The sequence below is a fragment of the Macaca fascicularis genome, chromosome 12, assembly GCF_037993035.2.
Source record: "Macaca fascicularis isolate 582-1 chromosome 12, T2T-MFA8v1.1".
Taxonomy (NCBI): domain Eukaryota; kingdom Metazoa; phylum Chordata; class Mammalia; order Primates; family Cercopithecidae; genus Macaca; species Macaca fascicularis.
Genome location: NC_088386.1, coordinates 112951221 through 112977814, shown reverse-complemented (window position 1 = coordinate 112977814; position 26594 = coordinate 112951221). Strand labels below are relative to the sequence as shown.

Below are 26594 nucleotides of genomic sequence, written 5' to 3'. Positions count from 1 at the left end.
CCTCACCTGCACATGAGGAGATGAAAGGAGATGAACTCCTTTAGCCACCAGCTTGGACATTCATTCTAAGGCCCTCTGTGACTGACCTGATCAATGCAATGGTCACAGTGTTGCCTGATCATGGAGAATGCACACCCAACTGGTCCCTGAGCTTCTCAGTACCTCATTTCCCACTGTGGTCCAGGGATCTTCGGAACCTCAGCAAAGTGGATCTCAGTCTGCATTTTCTTAGGGGCTTGGTGAGGAATGGCATGGCTCTAGGGTCAAGATAATCACAAATGGTAGTTGTCTCACCTGTTTTGTGTGTCTAGGGAGGATCCCAGCACTGATGGGGAGAAATCACTCTAAGCATCTCTTGCAGAATACTGGCCAAACCCCAAACATGATAAAGTCTGCACCTGTAATTATCTGAACCCTAATGGTGGAAAATACCCACTCCCTCTATTAGTGAACGCAGGTGTTTGGCACCTGCATGATCTTTTATTCTAGAAGAGGTTATTGGCATAGACTGTCCACTGAGATGGCCCCTCCCAAACAAAGCCTGTAGGTTCACATGCTGAAAACCCCAAAATAAGGTAGCAGATTGACAACAGTCTGAGCAGGACCAAATCACAGAGAACATTCTGTGGTTATGGAAACTAAGGCCCAGAGAGGTCACATAACTTGCTAAGCTCATGAAGCAGGGTAGAGACAAAGTCAACTTGTAGCATCTCTAGAGGCTAGACTTGTCATCAAAGGATAAACAGAAGAAAATTGTTAGAAGAACAGCTTTTAATGCAAATAGAAAGAAGAAATATATACCAGTAGTGAGAAAAGTATCATTGAAATATAAACATGGGCTTCCAGAGTGAGTCTTTTTTGGATAAAACACTCATTTACATGTGTCAATCATATGTGTTTATTAACAGTTAATTTGCAAAGTTATAGTCACAATGTGTACATGACAATATTTAAGCTCTGTTTGAATTTGTTTCTGGCTTGTAAAAATTGGATTATATTAAAAATTTAACTCATGGCATCTTGCATTTCCCCTGTCATTATGTTCATCACACTTGAAACATCAATTTTCAATGTTCAACTGCCTCCCTGTACTAACGGCTTCTTGAAGACAAGAAACTATGTTTATCTTATTTACTGCTCTACTCTCAGTGCTAAGCCAAGCATATGATATGTGTTTTATATTATGTGACAGATGGATGAATGAATGAATGAACGAAAAGTTCTCCTAACTCTCCATCCAGAGCTCCATACTATGAGTTAAACTTACTATATTAAGGAGGCAAATATTTAAGGATTAGAAGAGCCTGGTTCTTTTCTCTTATGCCTAACCGTGTAGCGTTTGAATTGTCTTTGAAAGCTGTGGTTTCACACTTGTACGTAATATCCTGACTTGCTGTCCAATTCTAAGATTGGGAGGGTTTCAGGGTCCCCCTTCCTCCATGCAGACTTTACTGCAACTGAATCGCCATTAAATTCTATTCGTCAGTTCAACAGTTACTGAATATCTGTTCAGTATAAGGTAAGACAATCTTCTCTTCAATACCCAAATTAGAGTTAAGGGCAGGTTCCGTGATTTTCTTTAGCCCCCAAGTGCCTATCGTATATGTGAGTGTTTAATGAATACTTATTACTCCTTCCACAGTTTAGTTCTTGGCAGCTGGCCTGTACAGAAAGTCCAAGCTGTACCTCACTGCCTCTGCTTGGCAGTTTTAATTCTTTTGTTGATCCAAATTGGTGGAGATGGAGATAGATGAGTAACTATTTGTGTAGAACCTAGCTCTGTTAGAGACCTCAAATCTTCTTCCCCTCCAAAACACTAACCCTTGTGAGCTAGAAAGGCCAGGGTTTCCCCTTTACATTTCTCTGTCTTTTCTCCGAGGTGATGACTGGACAACCACAAAGTAGCCAGAACTATTGGTTCCTAAGTCCTCCCTTTGAGCCTGTTCTCTAAGGCCCTGGGGGTTCTGGGCTGCATGGTACCCTAGGGATAAGTGGAAAGGAGGGGCTTAGTCACTGCAGCAGCACTGGATGAGTTCTTGTAGTGGGGGGATCCACTGGCCACAAAGACTCTGGGAATTTGTTGGCCAAGTCCCCTCTATCAGTCAGTTCCCTTCACGGGCGACACCTGCCCTGGGCCACCCACAGTGCTGCCTTGCAACACATTCAAGCCATCCTATTTATAACACAAGCAGATTACTCATTTTAGTGGTTAAGTGGAGCATGTGTCAGAGACTCTTCAAAGTGGAACCACACATCTTCCCAAATATTCAATTTTTATTCAGCTTGATGGCTCCCTCTGACTAGAGTCAGAAATCTTCAAAAATAGGATGCTGGATCTATCTCAGCCTCTAATCAGGGATCCACAGGACAGCTTCGATGCTGTCCTAGCATACTTTCTGATGTCAGCTGTCAACCTCATCCCCATCTTCAGCAAAAGTGACAGAGCAAGGAAAATTAGAAGAGGAAAAGGCCAGCCCAGATGGTGAGTTCTTATGTCTAGACAGGCTAATGAGTAAAAAGTGTTCTCAGAGGTCCATGAACCAGGAAAATAACATCAAAGAGTGATTCAATTTTTCCCCCAATCAGCCTATGCCTTCTGTCCTGAGCTCCTTGTCCCAGGCTAAGTGGGGGAAGACTGCCTCCTCTTGGCACTGGGGACTCTGCTCTGACAAGGTTAAGCCCAGCCTCCACTACTCACTCCCCATCTGCCATGAGGTCCATTCAAGGCCGATGAAATCAGGTTCACCTTCTCGGGAGTCTGTTCATCAAAACTGTCCTTTCAAAGATACATGGTATGTGGTCCGCAGCAGGGCAAAATCTGAGTAGGACTGGGATGCTCCATTTCTTAAGCTTTCTCATTACATTCCTTAGTGGTCCCTCAATTCTCTAAAATGCACAGAATCCCTTAATCTCTAAGTTGGCAGGTACCCTGAAACCTAGCCATCCTCTTTTTCTGCAGGATTCTACCCATAGAAAATCATTCAGTCTCTACTCAAAACCTTCTAGATATGGGGAACTCACAATTTCTCATTCCATCTTTGGTCAACTCTGTTAGAATGCTCTTCTTTTTTAATTCATGCCAAATGCCTGTATTTTTGTAATAAGTTGACTGGAGTTTTAGAATCATGGCATACATAGAAAACCTGGAATGGAATGTAGAGGAAATCTAATTTAGCCCCCTCATCTTCTAAGGAGTCCTATGCAACCAATTCTTGACTGACATCATGGTGATAAGTCAGTGATATGGACAAGACTCGAGTCCAAGCTTCTGATCAGTTCCAGGTGACCAGACCACCACATTAGCAGTTCCTCCTTCTCCTGGGACCAAAATCCACCATAATAATTGTAGTCCTTTGAGTCTTAAAGTCCCAGTGTGTGGCAGACATGACTTTAAGTAGGTTCCTAACTATTGTACTGGTTAAATGTCAGGTATTTTCCAAAGAAAAGCTTCAATAAAAGACCCAAGATGGGCACCAGGAGGTGGAATGGATAAGCAGGTGATGGAAGTTTTGAAGGATAAATCTGTGTGCTCCTGTCCAGCTCCTCTGGGGTAGAACAGCACTCCAGGTGGTTCTCCTCCGGTGTGTCATCTCTAAATGCGGCTGGAAGCAGAGGGATGATGTGGGGAAGACATTTGATCTTCACATTCACATGACAAAGCAGACTAAATTTACTTGTATTTTATAGAAAAAGAAATGGAGGCTTGCAGGAGTTAAATATGACTTAATCAAGTTCAGAGAACTTGTCATTGGCAGAAAAAAAGGCTAGAAGCAAGATTTCCAGATTCCCAGTCCAGTGATGTTTTGCTATGAACTATGACCTAGGCAATGAGCAACAAGCTATCCAAAAACGGTAAAATAGTAGAGTAGCGACTATATATTAAGGATGTATTGTGCCCCATGAATACTTCTGAGTATTTTTATGTTTCAATGCATATCATCTGTCACAACCCTGTGATGTGAGTATCATTTTTATTTCCACCTTAGAGGTGAGAAAACTTAGGCATAGAGATGTTAAGGATGCTTAACATCTCTGTTAAACTAGAAAAATACCAAGTCAGGTTTCAAACCCAGGGAGCCACCTCAATGCACTGCCTCTCTGTAGGTGTCCCCAAACTGGCAGCTATAAGCTGCAAAATTCTCTGCTGGAATTTGAAGTGGGGCCCTGCCTTCAGTGAAACACCAGAGAGAGAGAGAGTTTAAGGCTCACATGTTTGTGCCAAAGCTCGTCTTCTTCTCTGTCCTCAACATCCAATCAGTCTGTTGAGGCTGATAGTGTTTGGGCCAACATTGTCCTTCTAGCTGTCAAGCCTTGTTGTGAGTCAGTTGATGAGATGGAGGAGAGGTCCAAGTATTCCCCCACCAGTGCTCTTAACATCTATCTTCCCCTCCACTTCTCACCTCCTTTACAATTGCTTGCTTCTTCTTGCTTGGTTTTCTGTCTTCACTTGTTTGACTGTCAAGAGTCTTTCTTCTTTTCTCCACGCTAACCACCACTGTCAGAGCAGACATGACACACTGATGCTCTGAAATCTTCAGTGGCTCTCATTGTCTACAGTATTAATTGTAATACATCATTATGCAGATTTCAAGGATCTCTATCATCTGACCACAGCTTACCTTTCCAGACAGTGAATCAATCTGATTGTTGCTTTCTCCAGAGTGGGTCAGTGACCACTGGGGGATTTTCAGGCTCTGCAAATCAGTGAGAGCAGAGAGTGGCTCCAGCCCCTGCCCCACCATACCTAACATCCTGATCTTCCTTCCCTACACTTTTCCATCTACACAATGAAGATTTAGGCTCATCCATGGAACTCTGAGGTCTCTTCGGCTCTGAAATTCTGAAGGAGTGGAAGGAGCATAAACCTAGACCTGAACTCTATGTGGGATGGAAAGATGAATCAGGGGGGAGATTACTTAGAGAGAAGCTTAGAAAATGGAGGCTTAGCTGCAGGGAAACTAGGATAAAAAGGGAAGATCTTGAGAAACTTCAAAGTTGGAGGTCACAAGTCAGTGCCTCATATACTGGGGACACATTGAAATCACCTGGGGAACTTTATAAAATTCTGAAGCCTGGGCCCCACTTCCAGAGATTCTGATTTAAGCAGTCTATACCACGCTCTACTCATTGGGATCTTTAATAGCTTCTTAGATGATTCTAATGTTCTGAAGAGTTTGAAAGCACAACCCTAAATGAAAGACAGGCATGCAGGGAAAATGATATAACTTTCATAAAAAGGAGATGTTGTCTGCATCAGAGTTCGGGGGAATGGGCCAGAGGAGACAATCAATGCAGCAAAAAGCCATAGGACCTACAACTCTCCCAGCAAATGGTGAATATTTTCCTAGGACACCCACCTCTTAGGGCCAACTCAATTAGATTTACTCAGAGAAGCCTCCATGTGAGAGGACTGACCTCATTATTATTACTAATTTGTGAAAACCTGGTCCTCCAGCTCCACTGTGTCCAGACCTGAGTGGCGCTGTAGGTTCTACCTGAGGTGCCAATGTTGATATCATCAACCCTGATGTGGATTCAGGTCTCAGCAAGCTGTGTCTTCCCAGCTCACCTTGAAAGTCTACTTATTTTTAGCCTTGCTGACATCCCATGTGGGTGAAAAGGCCAGTTATCTATCAAGTCAGGTAACTTTTCCCTCCTACACTGTCCCAAGTGAACAGTTGAGCAGTACTAGAAAAGCCAGGAGACTGGTCTTAGAAACATTCTAGGGAGAGCTTTTGACCAAGGCCTCACCTTCCAGATACAATGAGCTGTGTTCTTTCTCAGCCGAGGGTCAGAACAGCTAACTCTGCTCTGGGACTGTAAGTGTGTGTGGTGCCAAGCAGCTGTCACTGGTCAGAGGATGGGAACTAACCCAGATAGTGGGGTCCTCCCAGAGTGGGGGTTGACTTAAAAAGTAGAGTCAACCTAGAGAGGGAGGGTCAACTCAAAGAGTAGAGGGTTAACCCAGAGAGTGGGACCAAATCTATGTATTTTTACCTCACTGCAAAAGTTTCATATTACTTTGGACAGAAGTTACCAAACAATTGAGGTTAAACACCTGAGAAAGTAAAGTGGAGATAACCGCAACCTAGGACAAATTCCTGTTCTTTGCTTCTTTTTGTGCCTTCTGGTCATGCTCTGTGAAACTTCATATGTTTATTTGGGGTGTGTGAGATATATCTGCCATTTGCCCTCCATACACATATCCCATTCTTTTCTACCCTGTACAACAGACTGCATGCACTCTCAACGAACTTTATCAGTCATCTCATACTGGCTGACCTCCAGTTGGATTTGACCAATGGGAGCAACAGGAGATGGGAGACAGGAAAAAGAGTGATACTTGAATGTTTAATGTTGTAGACTACTGTGTTTCTCCATTAGAGACAACAACTCCCATCAAACTGTTTTTCCTCTGTTTTCTAATAATCACTCCCCTCTCTTGCTCCTTCTTGAGGCATGGGTGTGACTAGCCTGGAGGATCCTGCACCATCCTTTGCTGTGCTTTTCTTAAACTGTGCCCAAGTCTCTGTAAATAGCTTCTTTCTTAAATTCTGCCTTTATTATACTCTCCTACTTGGACCATGAAAGATTCAAGAGGCGCGCGTGTGTGTATATGTGTGTGTGTGTGTGTTTGTGTGTGTGTGTGTGTAATGGTTGGTTGAGGAACATAGGCTTGCTTAGGTTTGATCTTCAAGTCACATTCTTATGACCACCACAGCTTCATTCTGTCATGAGGTAAGACTACTGTCACACTGCTACAGGTCTGGAACTTTGTCATGCCAAACCATGCCATATAATTCTGAACGTTTCAGTGCACACCATCAAAGTCAGTTTTCCTAACATCCTGATTTCCCTGGAGCTATACTGGCAACAAAAACTAGAGTTAATGGCAATCTTGGTCCTATGTTAGCTCTGAATAATAGATAATAACACCTTCATTAAGAAAACTGAAGTTCTGAGAATTGAAGTTCTCATTCACTTCTTGTTTCCTTCCTTCGTAAAAAGCATGAATTATCTATTATTTCCTCAATACTGTGCCAGTTACTGTGACTACCAAAATAAGTAAAAAATTGTTTCCTCCTCTAAGAGTCTTGATATCTGGGATAAAAATGGAAATCATGAAAAATTTGATTTACATATGCGCAGCAAAGTGTTATAAGATTGAACGTCATATAGATATCTTTTTACACAACAGTAGAAAGCCAATAGATCAACAATGATCCTAATCAAAAGTATTTCCAATGTGATATCTTTAGCTTTTTTAGGTGGATTTTATGAGCAGAAAATATTATCAGAGGTCATTTTATGATTAATTTTGAATAAGTATTCTATTAATAAAGGTTTTACATCCAAAAATACAGACTAAAATCCTTTAATCTTTTACTTATCACCTATAAGTCTTATAATTCTGATATGGACCTAGTGAGTTTAACTACCACTTTTTAAAGAATTTTGATTAATGTCTGGTCTCCATTAAAAACTTATTTTAAGGCTGGGCGCAGTGGCTCATGCCTGTAATCCCAGCACTTTGGGAGCCTGAAGTAGGTGGGTCACGAGGTCAGGAGTTTGAGACCAGTCTGGCCAACATAGTGAAACCCCATCTCTATTAAAACTACAAAAAATTAGCCGGGCATGGTGGTGGGTACCTGTAATCCCAGCTACTAAGGAGGCTGAGGCATGAGAATTGCTTGAACCCAGGAGATGGAGGTTGTAAGTGAGCCAAAATCGTACTACTGTACTCCAGCCTGGGTGACAGTGCAAGCCTCTGTCTCAAAAAAAAAAAAAAAAAAAAAAACTTACTAAAAAAATTCCTGAACTGCTTTAATAAATTTAATATATTTGATTTCATAGAAAAAAATTTTGATCTGATAAATTTTCTCAAGTACTTAAATGATTCCTATAAATCTAATAAATTAACCTCTTAAATTAGCAATTCTTAAGCTTTTGTAATTTTTTGAATACAATACAAAAAAGATTTCAACCTAAATTTATGTCTAAATTAATCAGTCAACTACTCACTATAAATTGGAGTTACAAGACTGATCTGCAGTTATAACAGACTGAACACTCTTAAACATGGTAAGAACATAAACACCAAAATTAAACATTTCTAAATATAAAATAAGAATATAAATTTTCTATTCTTAATTGTGAGAAAGAAATACATCATCCCAAACAATTCATAGAGGAGGAAGATTCCTTCTCAATTGAGCCTTCATCATAGCTAGTGACACTGGCTAGGGTGGGAGGTCTGGCGCTGCTAGTGTCTAGAGAGATTTCTCACAACCCTTACTACCAAAGGGAGCACCTTGTATCATCCCAATTCCTTGGGCTTCATAAATTGGAAAAGAGAGTTTTCCCACTGCACACATCCTAGTTTTGAGTCATGTCATTACCTAATTCTTCCACCAATGCACCGGTGGAAGTCTGCAACCCCAGCCCTGGAATCACCTCCATGGCAGAGAATAAATCTTGGACCAAGGTTGTGACCCTCCATCCACTCTACTCCTACTCATCCTTGGCAAGAAGTTTCCTTCCCAACCTGTGCCAGCAACCAGTCCTACGTCCCAGGTGGAGGAGAGGGTCCGGAGAGCTGCAGAGGAGGAGTGTTCACCTGAAAGAAACTTAGTCTGGAAAAGCGCATCTAGCTGTGCTGCCCTTTTTCCTTCAGGAGGAGCCACAAATGCAGGGGCAGCTGTATGGATTATTTGCAGACTTAATAGTAGGCCAGGCCCATGGTGAAATTCCCAGCCAACCACTCAGTCTCACTCTGAGAAATATTTCCCTCTCTGCCCCACTCCTTTCTTTTCTCCATGTGATCTTATCCAAGTTGGTACAGACACCCTGGGTGGCAAAATCCATTTGCTGTCTGACACACACCACTCAGCCTCTCCCATTGGCAAGGACTTCAGGTTTGCCAGGAGCCAAGTGAGCTTTGGGTAACCCCAGAGATGTGACGACTCCTCGGAAAATGATCTCTGGTCTTAAAGTACATGCACTCTCAGGCTTGCCATCTGTTTTTTGACTCTGTCTCCTTCCCCATCCCTCCTTCTTCTCCTTTTTGTATCCTTTTCATCTCCTCTCCTGTATTTCAATCTCTTCTATCTCCTTCTCTCATCTCTCTTCTTTACTTTTTCTTCCCCTTTGGAGGGAGTCAGTGATTATGAATATAAATATTTATGAATTTCATTTTTAAAGGGAGTGGTAGAGAGGTGAAATGAATATGTGTTAATGCCACCAAAAATAGTTAAACTTGTGAGCCTCTGCCATATGCCAAGCACTTAGCATGTATTACCATTTGATCTTCAAAACAATCTTCATTGATTGATTGACTGATAGAGTATTGCTTACATTTTCCTTATGATAAAGCTTGGGGAAGGTAAGTAATTTCCTCAAAATTAGCAAACGTGGTTTAATCACATATCCTAGGAGTACCAACTCTAGGATCACTCTGAACCATGTCGCCATGATATGACCTAAGGCCAATTTCCCACTTCGTTTGGCTAGGGGGCTACAATATCATTTCCCTGAGATCCTTGGATCTAGGGCCTAGCCAGGTGCCCAGATCTCTGCCTCACACTGAGCTTATGGACAGATCACAGCCACCAATGGTAAACCTAGAAACTATTTTATTTTGAGAAAGAAGGTGTGTACTAAATCCACCCTAAAGGGTGAAAGCTCCTCTGTACTCATGATTGCTAACATGTGGTAAGAACTAAGTAACCTGCTCTAGTTCAGAGTAAAGAAAAGTCACCTGAAATGTGAACAGATGAAGAAAAAAGGGGGTATTAATGGAAAGGATGAAATTAAAGGAGTCTTGCTAGCTAGGGGAGAAGGTATATGATCTACAAAGCTCCAACCTTTACCAAAAGAAGTATTTGTTAATCATCTGTGTATGCTAAGTCTGCTACAAGGCCTCCCAATGAATCATGCCTCCTGGTACTCACGCCCTCAAGCAGTTCCGCTCACACTGACTCTGGGCTTGGCCATATGTCACTTGCTTTGGTCAAGAGACCTCATCAAATGTGACCCAAGCAGAGGCATAATAAGCACTTGCACATCGAAGCTTTTCCTTCTAAACTCAACCATCAGATAAAGAAGGTCAGCCTGTGCTGCTGGGAAAAGAGGCCACATGGAGAACTGAGATACCTAAGCCAATAGCCAACACCAAAGCCTCAAACATGTAATTGACCCATTTTATCTTCCAGCCCCAGATGGGCCATCCCAAGGAGCATCATGTGGGACAGAGATAAGCCATCCCACTGAACCTTGCCCAAATTCCTGACCCACGAAACAATGAGTAATAAAGTCATTGTTTCAAGTCACTCAGTTTTGGAGTGGTATGCTAGGCAGTAATAATAGACCACTGATATGACTTTCTCAAGATACGTGCTGAACAATTGCTCATTAGGTATTTTCCTACTCATTTCTCCACCTCCCTAGAGACAGCTGTGCTCCTGCCTCTCTTCATCCTTCCGTGCCACTCTCTCCTGGAGAATGAGGGCTCAGGAAATGAAAAGCAGAACAAAGAGGGGCTTCCCCAGTAACTCATGGTACCCCCGGTCCTTGCAAGCAATTCATAACAGGGTAGACATTATAAAACAAGGAGGCCAAATCTTTTTTGGAAGAAAAGGCCTCTTTTCACTGCCAGAGGTTCTGAGCTAATCAAACATGTTGAGAACTGCCCTTGACCATCCTGAGTGGAGAAAGGGCTTACAGGCCTTGAAGTGAGCAGAGAAGAGGGCGTCTTTTCCAGCTACACTGTCCCAGCCCAGGATATTCACAAACCTTAAAGGTAGGTGGGGAACAAGAGAACAGAGCAGTCTGGAGGTGGAAGGACATGAATTGGTTGGGAGCTAGACCTCCAAGGAGGTGGTGAATTGCTTTTGGAAAGAAGGAAAATTTAATTCAAAGGAAAACATGGGAGGGGTCTAATCAATTAGCAGATAGATGCTTGTCCAGTAAATACAATCAATAAAGGCTTCTTTATCCTCTGACTTGAACAGCTTAGGACAGGAGCAATATCTTAGTCATCTTTGATAGCCAGTACCCGGCACAGGACTGGCACAGTAGGATGCTCAAAATCACAGTGACCTCAGGCAGGTCATTTCACCTCTTGTCTTTGCTTCCTCAACTGAAATATGAGGGCACTGAATAGGTGCTCCCCAAAGCTCTACTGATCCTCCACAGAGAAAGGAGCAGGCTGGTGTTTTATTTTATGTGTTCTAGTGGCAAAGGCCTGGTGTCTCTCCCAGCACACTGACAGGTTGAACTAGAAAGAAGATGGAGGGCAAGCCACAGATTAACCCCTTCCTTCCTGGTGGTGTTCCCCAGGATTGAGGCCCAGGGAGGAAGAGGCTGAGACCGCCGAGCCTTGGCTGGGACCTGTCACCAACAGCATAAAATGTGGGCTCTCCTCAGCGTGGGAGAGTAAAGCAGGCAGGTGGAGCCAGAGCTGGGACAGGGATGTAACACAAATATCCCAAGCAGCTGAGATAACAAGAACCTATTGAGGAAAGAGGCATGTCAGAGGAAATGAAACCAACCAGCCCATAAATGAAAAAGTTCATAGGAAAAGGCTTTCTCAAAGTAGGGGAGGGCAAGGAATGAGAGGGCAAAATAGTGAGACTCAAAGCCCCCAAAATCAAATGGAAAAAACTTGCAAATGCATGGCAAAGGATGTGGGGAGAAATAAATGATTTCACCCAGTGGCGACAGGTCACAAACCTGTATCAGCCATGGCAGGGAGAGAGCAGAAGGAAGCTATGCAGGTGGGCAGGTTCAAGGACTGAAGAGAAACAGGGCAATAGAACCAATGTCTCAGATTTCCTCTGCAGAGTGGTCCTGCAAGGTGAAGGCAGGGCATTCTAGACATAGCAATTTGAAGTCACAATTGTGATTTATATTCTGCCTAGCGTGTTATGCTTTATTTCATTTTATTTTTATAGTTGCTTTGGGAAATCAGAAGAGCAGGTGTCAGCACCTCATTTACTGATGAGGGAATGAGATCCTAAAGCGATTAAGGCACTCACTAAGCGCACTGAGCAGCCAGGGACACTGGGGAGTAGAACGTGGAATGACCATCAGGGGACCTCCAGCGTCTGCTCTGAGGCCTGTCCACACATTCACTACTTTAAAAAAAATCATATTTTTGATATACTGAAATAAATCGACTCATACAACCTGCCTTTCCCTAAGAATATAATTTCTCACATAATTAAAATGTATGTGCAATATTTCTATGAGTGGGAAACAAACTGGATGCTGCAAACCATTGTGAGAGAGGCCATGATAAAAACATAATTTTAAGAAGAGTTTGAAAACTGTCTTGAGCAATTGAGAAAGAACAGTTAAAATGAAAACTCAGTTCTTTGCTCCCTAAACTACTCCCTCAGAAAGAGTCAGCACATAATTGTGTGCTGGGGAAACTATTTTAATTCCAACCCTATCTTAAATGGTTTCTCTTAGAAGAGCTTATGATAACTGCGCTGTCTCAGAATTGCAGAGATTCCCAGCTCTTCCTTAATTGGGGTTGAGTTTTTTTTTAATTCAGGCACTCAATCCAGTTGCTTGGCTGGGTTTTCATCAGGAAACAAGCTGCCGTATTTGGGGCTATAATCCCTATCTGAAGACACCCGAGGCAGTGAGCTGTGGTGGCTTTCAGTGTAAGAAAGAGAGCAGAGAAGTAGACTCCACCACCACTCAACTCGATTTGCAGGAGTGGGAGGGGAGAATTAGGACAGAATTAGAATCAGGACTGCTGAGTCCTTTGGAGTCCAGGACTAGGGCTGCCAGCAAGACAAGGTGCAAGTCAACATGTGCTAAGGCTCAAATAAGCCTTAGCACTTGGTTGGACCCCACAAAGGTCCTGACAGCAGGGACTACGTGGTACTTACCATGCAAAGATGACTCACACTACAAGGTCAAATAGGAGGATTTCCACAGCACAGACACTAAGAAACAAAGGGATTTAGAGAGGGCTGTGCATCAGAGGGGTCTAGGAAGTGCCCATGGAGAAGTCTGGGCAGTGTCCACGGAGAAAGGCTGACTTGGACGTGTTCCCTGAACAGGGTAGAGAAAAGCAGGAAGGAAATCCCAAGGTAGAGATGGGGAGGAAGAATGCTGGGTGTGTGTGGGAAACACTGGGGAGGTCAGTCCTGCTGATAGTGATGAGTGCTGATGTAGAAGACATATGCTTAGAGGGGGCCTTTGGAATATATTGTGGGAAGCTCAGGGAGAGAGCACTGCCCTCAAGGCCAGCACTGAATCAGGAAGCTGAAGTGTTTCCAAATTTGTCACCACTGGCCATGTGCTCAGTCAAGCTATTCTCTCTCTCTCTCTCTCTCTCTCTCTCTCTCTCTCTCTTTCTGGGCCTCAGTTCCATTATTTCTGTAAGAAGGCGGTTAAGAAGATCATCACAATAGCTAATATGCCTTATGTTCTCACAGTGAGCCAGGCCTTGCTCTGACATGCATTCACCCACTCCATCCTTAAACCACTGAGAAGGAGAACCTGGGATTATCCGCATTTTGCAGATGAGAAAACTGAGGTACAGAGAATTAAGTAACTTCTCCCAGGATGCATAACTCATCAAGTAGAAGAGCTGGGACACAAAATCCTACATTGTGGCTCTAGAGCTTGTGTTTTTCTTAACCACTACTCAATGCTGCCTCTTCAAATTCCTCCCAAACCAGCATGCAAGTGTAAAGTTAAAATGAGCTGTCATCTGCAAAAGTAGGACACATGACCCTTTTCCCCAAATTGACAAAGTAATGCCTTCCTCCTGCAGCCTGGGCTCACCCCAGACTCCTAATGACCCAGGAGAAAAAGTCACCTGGCTAAGTCCTGAGGCTGGGCCTGCCTGGGGTAGGGATGTGTGGGTGGGGGTGGGGGGAACATTTAGTGATTGTCACTCCAGCCCCTGTAGCATATCTGTTTTAACAACGGCTGCTTAGGACATGCTTGGCTTCTGTCCTTGTCATGATTGTGTGCTCCAGTTATGATAAGTGTGCTCCAAGAATGATCTGAGGAATAATAATTGAAATCTATTATTAATATGAACAAAGACAATAGTAATGCGGATCATGATTGAAGAGCCCTCCAAGGAAGACATGGGTCACAGAACATATAAAATTATAAACTGCTGTGGTGGGAAGGTTACTTAGAGATCATCCATTTCAGCCCCCTGATATTACTGATGAGGCTGGACTTGAAGAGGCTGTCTGCTGCCTGAACACACTGAGCTTGTGGCACCAGCTCTGACCAGGACCCCCATTTCCTGAATCTATTTACTAAAGATTGTGCTAGAAAAGGCAGGCATCTTATTTTCCAGTTTCTAGCAGAGTGATTTTTGTGTCCTGGGACACCTGCTACAATTCCCAGGACACAGAGGGTTGCTGGGTTGGAAATTGGGAGGTTTAGAGCTATGGCTCCATAAACTGACAGGGGCCTTATGCCTTCCTCTTATCCATATTTCAGCCTACAGAAAGTTAAAAGAAGTCAAAGCACCAAGCTTTGAACACTCAATTCTCATGCATTTCTGTGCAGAGTCTAGAGCAGCTTTCAAGTTCTGACCATCACCTGGAAGGGGGGCTACAGCACCCAGAATCTTAGGGCCTTTCCAGCTCTTGGCCTACCAGGGACCCCAAACTTCACAAGGATGGTTTTCAATGCATTTCTTAAGACTGAAGATCCATTGCATTGTGCTGGGCCCAGAAAAGACCTTCTCTATCAACAAAAAGACTGGCCCAATCAGTAGCCATGTGGCCTAGGCATATCAGTCCAAATTTCTGTGCTCCACTTTCAACAACTGCACAATAAATGGACTTTAAAAATGAATGCCGGCCGGGCTCAGTGGCTCAAGCCTGTAATCCCAGCACTTTGGGAGGCTGAGATGGGCGGATCATGAGGTCAGGAGATTGAGACCATCCTGGCTAACGTGGTGAAACCCCGTCTCTACTAAAAAAAAAAATACAAAAAACTAACCGGGCGAGGTGGCGGGCGCCTGTAGTCCCAGCTACTTGGGAGGCTGAGGCAGGAGAATAGGGTAAACCCGGGAGGCGGAGCTTGCAGTGAGCGGAGATCCAGCCACTGCACTCCAGCCTGGGCGACAGAGCCAGACTCTGTCTCAAAAAAAAAAAAAAAAAAAAATGAATGCCACCTTCCCTAGAAGGTGCTCCAGGAAGGGCTCGGGGCCTCACTGCTCTGGGTGCAATCTGTCTGGCTGGGGAGTCCCAATCACCAGCCCCTGCCAGCCAAGGAGGCGCCAGCTCCAGATGAATACCTAGAGAGGGAATAATCCCTGAAAACTATATAGCATGTGCTGGAATTTAGGTCACTTCTTCCTAGGTTCCCCAAGTCTCTTTTTTTTTTTTTTTTTTTTTTTTGAGATGGAGTCTCGCTCTGTTGCCAGGCTGGAGTGCAGTGGTGTAATCTCGGCTCACTGCAACCTGCCGCTCCCGGGGTTCAAATGATTCTCCTGCCTCAGCCTCCCAAGTAGGTGGGACTACATGCGCAAGCCACCATACCCAGCTAATTTTTGTATTTTTAATAGAGACAGGGTTTCACCATGTTGGCCAAGAACATCTCGATCTCTTGACCTCGAGATCGCCCACCTGGGCCTCCCAACGAAGCCTCTTTTTATGTGTATTTGATGCCCTCTGGTACACTTGGCAAGGGCTTACTTTGCTCATAGTTTATCCACTTCCCTCTGTGTGCATTTGTTTAAGCAAAGAAGGGGGGAAAAAAGAATCACAAGGAAAGCATATATAGACCAAAGTATCCAGTTGTAGCTACTCAAGCTTGTTATAAACATCTCTGTGAGACAAGAGCATGGAGTCAGTTGGCCTATGACAAATGTACTCTATTCCAGTCTTGTACCATCCATACAGACATTCTTGTTCTCTGCTTCCTTTTTTTTTTTTTTTTTTTTTTAGATGGAGTCCCCCTCTGCTGCCCAGGCTGGAGTGCAGTGGCGAGATCTCGGCTCACTGCAACCTCCACCTACCTGGGTCAAACAATTCTCCTGCTTCAGCCTCCTGAGTAGCTGGAATTACAGGCACATGCCACCACACCTGGCTAATTTTTTTGTGTTTTTAGTAGAGATGGGATTTCACCATGTTGGCCAGACTGGTCACAAACTCCTGACTTCAGGCAATCCACCTTCCTTGGCCTCCCAAAGTGCTAGGATTACAGGCGTGAGCCACTGTGCCCAGCCTCTGCTTACTTCTTCTATACTTGTGGATTTTTTGTTTTCGTTTCTATTCAAACTCCAGTGTTATCTGGAGATTAAGGGCCTTGCACTGACATTGGTCGTACATCCAAAATAGCCCTTATTTCATTCTGCTGGTCATGAAGCTCACCCCACTGTGGATTCCTCAAATCTCCTCATCCCTCAATATCTCCCTGGTCTCCCTGGTACTCCCTCTTCCACCCAGACATCGGTCAGCTCGCCCATAGAATATTTTACTGTCCTATCTTGAAGAACTTGGCTGTCTGGTCAGCCCATATTGCTTCCCTAAATTAATTAAATCATATTTTTTTCAATGAATATGCAGAGTCCACTGGCATGAAGACATAACCTGCTTTGTCCTAGAGAGAGAGAGGGCTTGCTCCATGCAGATCCCTGCCTCTCCTTGCTCAGTGTCTATCCATGAGGGCATGCTGGTTACCGCCTCATCCCCTGTTCCATCTTTATCCTCTACTATTTCTTTCTCCCTCACAGAACAACACTGACTGCATTTTACAGAAAAAAAGAAAAAAAACTTCAAGTCATTTTCTTATCTGGGTGCAAAAAAAAAAAAAAAAAAAAAAAAAAGAATGTGCATGGAGCCAGGGGGCAAGATTATTTAGCAATATAGTTTTAAAAGAAATCCACGCAAACACTCATCCACATAGCTCAGCATGGGTCATAGAATAGGAATCCTCCAGCGGAAAGGACCCGGGAAGAATGCTTCTTGTCTCAGGGCAAGACATCACTGTGATCACGTCAGATGGCTGGCCTCCCCTTCCTGAAGGTTCTTCAGGCAAGGAGCCTTCAGTAATTTTCCTTTGGTACTACGTTGTATGCTTTCACAATTCTAGTTACAGGAAATGGTTTCTTAACTTTAATTCCTTTTACATCAACAAGGCTTGATCTCTGATCTTCCTTTGATGGTCACAACTTTCCATTGCTTTCTCATTCAGGAGAATGTCCCCATCAGCGTCATCTAGTAGGTAGGAGACCTAAGGCTCCCATAAGGGCAAGTCACAAACAGGAGAGAAACCGGTTAGGTCTCAGACAGTCAGGAGAATGAGAACAGAGGCAGGACAAAGGGTCCATGCCTGGGCTGATGGCGGAGCCTTACTCAGGGCTGTGAGTGGAACAGTGGCCTTAATGGGGCTAGATCTTTAGGGTTTTTAGAAAAAGCCAGAAATTCTGATTTTTATGTGAAACCTCCACACAGAAGTTCTGGGCCGAGGGCAGCCTGTGAGACTCTCATTTCCACCTCCCCTCCAGACCACAAACTCTGTATCAATGTGTCCATGTCCAGCATGCCACCTGATGCTTAATTTGCTCACAAACCACTTTTAAATGAATTAATGAGCAAATAAGCAAAAGACTATCATGAGGGTCTTAATTGACAGCAGGAGGTCCTTGGCATTTATGTACTGAACATTTTTGTGGCTTCAAGTTTTCCCAAAAGACACCCATGAAGTCCAAGAATTGTGTAAATTGACCATTCTTGTTTAGGTGAATATTCAAAACCAACACACTTAATCACCATCAAACAATTGCCTTTTGAACACAAGATCCAAGCGGGAAAGGGCTTTATCATTTGTCTTTACAGTTCTGTGTGCATTGCATGAGGAAAAGTACAGAGCTAATGAATGAATGCAGAGTGTTTTTGAAAACACAAAAGCAACACCACAAAATCATAGAGCCCAGGGGTAGGAAAATGATAAAAATGAGGCCTAGTTTGGAGAAAGGCCTAGTTTGGAAAGAAACCTGAGGTTGGCTGGCATCCCTGGTCCTGGTGGCCTAGTGATCCTTAACCCCAAGTAAAAGCCTGAGCAAATTGCTCTCATCTTTACCTCTGCTGATGTCCTAAAATGTGTTTCCTACTAGGGGTCGTCTCCAGCGAAATGACCTGTATTGGGATTGGACAACCCTCAGGAGTTAATTGTTATTAGGTGAACGGCACACTTTCTAACTCTCCTTTTGAAGAGACTAAGCTATTCTGGCTCCCAGGGAAGAGGAGATCAAAGTGAAATTCTGAGGCTGCCGAAGGGCTGAGAGCCTTCGGGAAGGAGGGAGGACAAAGCCGGCTGGGCTGCCTCAGATAGTGAATGGCCCGGGAAAGTGAATCTGGGTTTGTGGCTAAAAGCAAAAAGCTGAGGACTCCTGGAGGGGGCTGAGGAGGATCCTGAGGACAGGCCCCTGCGGTGGCTGAAGCTGTGTCTCCCGTGGACTCTGCCCTCAGAGTGGCTGCCCAGTGGATAGGTACTTGCACCTCCCCTAGACTGCCTGCACTCCTGGTTGGCTTCATGACCTCAGGCTGAAGTTGGGGGTAGTTTTTTGCATTCTCAAGGCTGGGATCACAGGGATAAAATTATCAGGAAAAGGCACTGAATCAGAGGTCAGGAGAAATAGATTCTGCTTGGAAATTTGCCTCTAGTTGACTTTAGGCCTGTGGGCCTGTCCTCTCATCTGCTGAAGGAGGGAGCCCAGTGGGGAAATCTCAGCTCCCAGTGAAGCCATCTTCCCTGAGGGCTTCTGCAGCACCTGCTCATGATAAGCACCCTCACTCCCAAGACGCACACCACACACACCCATATATGCCACACACCACACACACCACTCCCCACCACAACACCCCTACCAGTTCACAGACCACACACACCCATACATACCACACCACACACACCAATTCACACACCACACACCCTCATACATACCACACACCACACATACCACACACCACAAACACCACACCACACACACCACACACAAACCACGTACACCCCATACACCACACCCATCACACACCACATACCACACACACCACATGCACCACACGCCACACACACACCACATACTGCACACACCACATGCACCACATCCAAACTACACCACACATACAAATTCACATACCACACACCCATATATACCACACACCACACACCCGTTCACACCAGTTCACAAACCACACACCTCCATGCATACTACACACCAGTTCACACCACACACACCAGTTTACAAACCGCACACACCCATACATGCCACACATCACACACCACACACCAGTTCACAAACTACACATATCAGTTCACATACCACACACACCAGTTCACACACCACATGCACCGATACATACCACACACCACACATAAGTTCACACACCACACACCAGTTCACACACCACACACAACACACACCATACACAACACACACCATGCACACTCCTACATATCACATACCAGTTCACACACCACACACAACACACACCATACACACTCCTACATATCACATACCAGTTCACACACCACACACAACACACACCATACACACTCATACATATCACATACCAGTTCACACACCACACATGCCCATACCACACCTCAGTTACACCAGTTACCCACATACACACCACACACACCAGTTCACAAACCATACACATCCATACATACCACACACCACACACACCAGTTCACAAACCACACACACCAGGCAGTACAAATGCAGGTTTGTTACCTGGGTATATTGTGTTGGTATATCATGCATATATCAGGTATGTTGTTGCCTGGGTATGTTACCAGTGTCTATTGTTGCTATCTCTTTTTTTTTTTTTTTTTTTTTGGGAGACAGTGTCTCACTCTATTGCCCAGGCTGGAGTTCAGTGGCACATTCTTGGCTCACTGCAATCTCTGCCTCCCAGGTTTAAGTGATTCTCCCACCTCAGCCTCCTGAGTAGCTGGGATTTCAGGTGTGTGCCACCACACCTGGCTAATTTTTGTATTTTTAGTAGAGGTGGGGTTTCACCATGTTGGCTAGGCTGGTGTCAAACTCCTGACCTCAAATGATCCGCCCACCTCGGCCTCCCAAAGTGCTGGGATTACAGGCATAAGCACCATGCCTGGCCTATTGTTGCCATCTTTATGTCCACAAGTACCTGATGTTTAGTTTCCACTTATAAGTGAGAACATGTGGTATTTGGTTTTCTGTTCCTGTGTTAATTTGCTTTGGATAATGGCCTCCATCTGCATCCGTGTTGCTGTACAGGACGTGATTTCATTATTTTTCACGGCTGCATAGTATTCCCTGGTGTATGTACCACATTTTCTTTATCCAATCTATTGTTGGTGGGCACCTATGTTGATTCCATGAACCTTGCTATTGTGAATAGTGCTACGATGAACATGTGAGTGCATATATCTTTTTGGCTGGACAATTTACTTTCTTTTAGGTATATACCCAGTCATGGGATTGCTGGGTCAAATGGTAGTTCTGTTTAAGTTCTTTGAGAAATCTCCAAACTTCTTTCCACAGTGGTTGAGCTAATTTAAATTCTCAAGAATGTATAAGCGTTCTCTTTTCTCTGCAGCCTCGCCAACATCTGTTGGTTTTGACTTTTTAATAATGGCCATTCTAACTGGTGTGAGACGATATCTCACTATGATTTTGGTTTGCGTTTTTCTGATGATTAGTGATGATGAACATTTTTCCATAGTTTGTTGGCTGCTTGCATGTCTTCTTTTGAGAAGTGTCTACTCATACCTTTTGTCATAGATCCTTTTTAAAAACAGGAATGAATAAAACAAAGTGTGTCAATTTAAAGTTGTTTTAAAGGAAATACTAGGTTAATAATTAGGTAAATAAAAAAGATTAGGTAAATAACAGCACGGGTGATGAAGGAATATGGCAAAAATCAAGAGATTGGTATGAAAATGACTGATGCTGGAAAACCCTCGCTGGCCTACCAAGACAGCCCTAACAACTAGAAGACCTTCCTCATAGGGAGCTGAATTTGCCCCAGAGAGCTTCCACCGTTTAAGCTCTGTGTGTTTCTTGGGAGGCAGGGCACAGGTCTGGTCTTCCATAGGCAGTTTCTTCAAATACTCAAAGCCAGGAAAGGACATGAAATCCCTCCTCTTTCCCATACTCAGCCTTTCCAGCTCCTCTGGCAGTCTGCAGCATGCCAGATGACCAAACCCTCTCTCCATTGTCCCTGCCCCACATTAATGTTTGACCAGAACACACTCTCATCCTACTTTCGGGTTGCACCAGTCAAATTGTGGGGATGGAGGCAGCTCCCATCACCTTAGCATCCAGGTCAAAGCAAAGTTCAAGGAACTTATGGTGAAGATCAATCACACTTACGGCACTGCCAACAGAAGCACATGCTTGTGGAAAATAGTGTAAAAGAATTTTAAGGAGGAGAGCTGGGTTCTGAATTATACCAGAGGCAGAGCGTCTGGACAGTTTTCATCAGAAGCCACGTCCTGGAGGTAGCGAGCTGTAAACAGTTGTTAAAAGTAACAGAGGAATGTGTTAGGGTGGGCCCAGGAAGGTGTCAGGCCACGGCGGGCGCGTGAGGGAACAGGCACAGCCATCAGTGTAGGCGCAGAAGCTGGAGCCAGCGAGCGGAGACAAGCGGGCAACCGAATAGAATGGTGAGTTGTCCTGCCAAGGATCACCAGATCCCGGATCAAGAATCCCTGGCAGGATTTTCATGACTGTGGATCCCCAGGTGCCATGGGGACCAGTTGATTCAAAAGATCTTGAGGAGCATTAGTAAACATTTTGCTTGTGTGTGTGTGTGTGTGTGTGTGTATATATATGTGTGTGTGTGTGTGTGTGTGTGTATATATTTTTTTTTTCTGCTAACTCCCTTGATGACTTAATGTGTGGTCAGAGTTGAGACTAAGCAGTTATAGAGTGTAGAAGGCTGGATATATAATGAAATCTGGGTGAGCTAAACAGATGTGATCCCTGCCCTCATAGAGCCTTAGAGCCTGGGTGAGGAGATAAACATTAAACACAAAATAAACACACAATTACACATTGTGGTTTGGGCTACAAAGGAAAAGAATGGAGTGGAGGTTGTGTGTGTTACAGCAAATGGGGCATCTTTCCAACTTCTGGGAGAAGACACTCAATGGCTATAAATACCGTAAAATTCAGCTCCATGAAATCAGCTATATAAATTGTGACTAATGCTTCCCTATGTTGTGCAACAATATAAACATTGCAAAATATAATCAAGATTAAAAATGTTAAAAATAAAATACCTAGCACTATCTCTGTTTGCCCTCTCTGTGTTCTAGACACACGGTGCTAGAAAAGGTCTTACCCCTAAAGCAAGAAAGGGTATTTTGACTCTAAACTTCAGAGAAGTGTGGAGGACTGGGGCAGAAACCATAATGAGGATGTAAGAGAGTCTTTGAGAAAGATGCAGCAGGATCTGGTTCAGCCTGGAGAAGAGGAGGCTGGCAGGGAAGATGGGAGGGGATGTCCAAACATATCCTGAGTTTTCTTATACTGAGGGAGAAAGATGAGTTTCAGCTTCTTCAAGAATTGTACAAGGCCAGGTGTGGTGGCTCACACCTGTAATCCAAGCACTTTGGGAGGCTGAGGAGAAAGGATCACTTGAGTCCGTGAGTTTGAGACCAGCCTGGGCAACATAGTGAGATCCTGTCTTCACCAAAAATTTTGAAAATTAGCTGGGTATGGTGGTGCACGCCTGTAGTCCCAGCTACTTGGGAGGCTGTGAAGTGGGAGGATCACTCAAGCCTGGGAGGTTGAGGCTACAGTGAGCTGTGATTGTATCACTGCACTCCAGGCTGGGTGACAGAGCACAGCCCTGTCCCAAAAGGAAAAAAAAATTATACAGTATTTGGGTGAATAGTTTATCATTTAAACCATAGAGTGTTGGAGATTTGGAAATTGATGTTTGGGGAGAAATTGGAGGGACAGAATGGGAATTAATATATAGTGATCTCAATAGCTATAGACTTTGTAAAAATTACCTGTCCTATCAGGGTACTTTTAACTTCCTTGAACCACAATTTTGTCATCCATAAAATTCAGGTGGTGCTTCTGGCTCCCTGTGGGAATTTTGTGAAGCTGTGCCACATGCTTACAGTGTGCCAAGCACGGTGCTGACTTCCCTGGGCCTCGCTGGGAAAGGAAGCTGTCACCAGTCAAGCATCTGCCGTGGACCAGGCACTGTGTTTGGAATTTTAGAAATGTTATCTGTTTGATTCCTCACAACAAGCTCAATACTTGGAGCTAGGTATTATTTTTTTCATTTTCAGATGAGAAAAACTGAAGTTCAGGGAACGTTTCCAAGACCAAGAGCTGAGAACGCTGTGGAGCTGAAATTTAAATCCAGTTTGTCAGACCTCACCCCCAACCCCAGTTGTCAGCCGCCCCCCATCCCCAAACGAGAATGTGAGAGGGAAGGGAGTGGGTGGAGGGGAGTGGAGAATGAAGCCAGGAGAGGTGAAGGAGAGGGAGAAAGAGTAAAGAAGAAAGAGAAACAGGATGAGAAAAAGCGAGATTGAGAGAGAGAGAAACTGTGGGAGAGAAAGAGAGAGCATGAGATAATGAGGCAGAGAAAGACAAGGGTGAGGAGAGGGTGGGGAGGGGACAGAGAGAGGGAGAGCCTGCCAGTAGGTGATGGGCAAAGTCTGGAATTTCTCCGCCTCACTGAGGCTTTAGTGAAATGACCCCCTTTGTCTGCTGACGCATCTGCTTTTACAGTTCAGGGTGTTCCCCACATTTCCTGAAGCCACGGCCCTCCCCTGTGGTGTCCGACTTGCTCCTCTTTTCCCAGCCTTTCCCAGGTCCCTAGGTTTGAGCAAAGCTTGCACTCCGGATGCCTCTGGTCTGCTCAGACAATAGCTGAATTGCCATTTAAGAGAACCGATGCAACTGACCTTTGACACGCATTAGTTACGTGACATCCAAAAAGGGACAGTAGAGACTTCCTTTTGTGAATGAGAAATTCTTAGAGCAATTACTTCAAGGAACCATGGGCAGATGGGCCTCAGTCACAGGCCGAAGGGATGGGGCCAGCTCTGTGGATTGTCTTCCTCTGGGGGCTGGCTGGAGTTTTTGGGTGATTCCCTGGGGTCCTTAGGGCCCCCTGACCTTGAGTGAATCTTCTCTTACAGAAAAGAAAGTGGCCAGAGATTCCTACATGATTTGCCGATTTGAAGGTTTCAGAGGAATCGCCAGCTTACCAGCTGATGCTTCCTAGACCTGCCTCTAGAGGAAGATAGCACTCTCCCCACTCCTTAGGAGCTGGGTCATGGAAATGGCCTGCTGCATATGGAGGACTATTTTATCATTGACATCATTAGAACTGATGACTCCTTTTAAATCCTTTACAGACATTGTCCCCTCACCCTGCCATGGCCCATATCCCAGGAGGACCTGTCACCACCCTCCACCTTGGTGAGACATTGCCTGAGTTAATGGGCCCAACAATAGGCTCAGACTACATTGCTGCTCCATTTCCGAGAAATTCTCCATGTGCAGCATCACATGTCCTGTAACTCCAGTGACTCAGGTCTTGAATCAAAGGTCACCTCTTCAGGGAGTCCCCTCCTAATGGACTTCCTAAGGTGACCCCATTCGGTCCTTTTCCCAGGCTCTCTGAGGCCTGTCGCTGTCTTATATTGTCTTTGCAGCACTCACTCTGACTTGCAGTTCTCTTATTCCCACAGCCCAGGCTATCCTATGGATGCACTCCTCCCACCATCTGCTCTCTCTGCTGAAACCCCCCTGCCTAGAACAATTTGCTTCGTAGTGGACTTTCCATAAACGTTCATACAATGGATACAGAAATGACACAGAGGTCAGCATCAGAACCCAGGATCCCCCAAAGCCCCGTTTCTCTCTTTCACAGCCTCTCTCTACCTTATTCCTATCACCAAGGGATCTTCTGTCTTTCCCTCTTTCTACTACTTGTTAGAATGGAAAGCACTGGGCTGGTAAAGCTGTCACTCAGGATATAATTTTTTCTCTGCCACTTTCTGGCTGTGTGCTTTTCTTAAATCATGCAACTGCAACTGAAAATGCATGGATGACAACGCAAGGATTATTTTAAAGATTAAATGAAATAGCTAGGATGACTGGGCCTGGCATATATTAAGCATCAATTAACACTAATTGCTTTGCATTCTTCTCTTTGTTTCTCTCCTCTCTCATTTTTCCTTCCTTATAAATTAATTCCCTGCCTTTCTCACAATCTTTACTCCCTAGTCATAAAGCTTCTGCCAGGGTTGTCAGCAGGATTTATGTGCGTGAATTGGACTGAGTTAGGTAGGCATAATGCAAGGCAAGTTATCTCTTTCTAGGGGGAGAAAAAGTTAAGGCAGAGTGATGTGAGAAGTGTCGAAAAGACCCAGGAAGAACCCAGGAGAGGGGCTGGGGGTAAGGCGTCTGCCCGCTTGGCAGCAGCTGTGATATTTGGAGTGCGTCTTCAGACCAGCAGTCCCTGAGACGCTATTCCATTTATTCTGGAGACCACTCTGCTCTTAGCCCTGCTGCGCAGGTAGATTTGGAAATGTTTATTGCATCAGATGTGGGATGGAAGAAAGAAACCTGAATTGGGAATGAAGAGACTTGTTCCACCTTCCCTCAATCCTGCCAGTAGCCAGCCACAGGGCTTAGGAAAAGTCTTTTCACCTCCCTGGACCTCAGCTTACCCTCTGACAATTAAAGGGAGACCACAGTTTTGAAGGCGTCTATCAGCTCTGACGTGCTCTGGCTAAACCAGACCAAAAAGTTTTTTGCAGCCATTTTCGAAAAGAGAGTGAGAGAAGAGAACCTGCAGAAGCTTAAAGAAGCACCATTTGCAAAGCTTTTTTGTTTCGTTTCCAACAATCTTACTTATTCGCAGCACAGATTCTGTTAGGCTTAGACTTGTATTCGGTGGCACTGGATTGATAGGCTCATACTAATTGGCGTGGCTGTCTCAATTTTCTCCATCCAACTTTGCCAGGGTCTCGCCTTCTCTCTAGTGGAAGCTCTTTTCAGGCTCACAAGAGCTGAGATTTCTCAGAGGCGCCTGTAGATGGATTTGCCTTTTTTCTGCTATATCCATCTGAAGCCACGGCAACTCTCTCTGAGCCAAAACCACTCACTAATTAATACATTTCACAGGGTGAATGAAGCACTGGCACAACCAACAGCCTGGGGCAGCTCCCAAAGCCGTGGCCTTGCCCAGTGCCCAGAAAGTCCTGCCTGGAGACAGCCAGTGCCAGTTCCCTCCATGCCAGCATCTCACCCTTCTCATTTGAACCTGGAAACGTGTTGACTGCCAGTGCCCCTACCACCCTAGCTGTGTCATTTTCTCCTTCACCTGTTTGCATTTCCAGGGAAGCACAAGTCACAGTCACAGGGGCTCCTGATCTATTTTTTGTTCTCCCCTTTTCCGGGCAGAATGATGGATCAACTCTGGAAAACCTATTAGGAAAGGGCTGGGCCATCCTGCGTTTCCGCCGGGCCTGTCCAGGTGACTTTGAGTCAACCCACTGAGAGCTACTTGGCTACAGGCCATCTCTGTGGGGCACCATGTTTATTTGAGCCACTGACCCTGGCC

At 44.7% G+C, this 26594-nt stretch overlaps 1 long non-coding RNA gene across 3 annotated transcripts in view; it reads right to left on the bottom strand.

Moving 5' to 3' along the window:
* The window catches only part of LOC102135060 (uncharacterized), a 578423-nt gene that overhangs the window by 219865 nt on the left and 331964 nt on the right, over positions 1-26594 (bottom strand). The gene's annotated exons all lie outside the window — the stretch shown is intronic.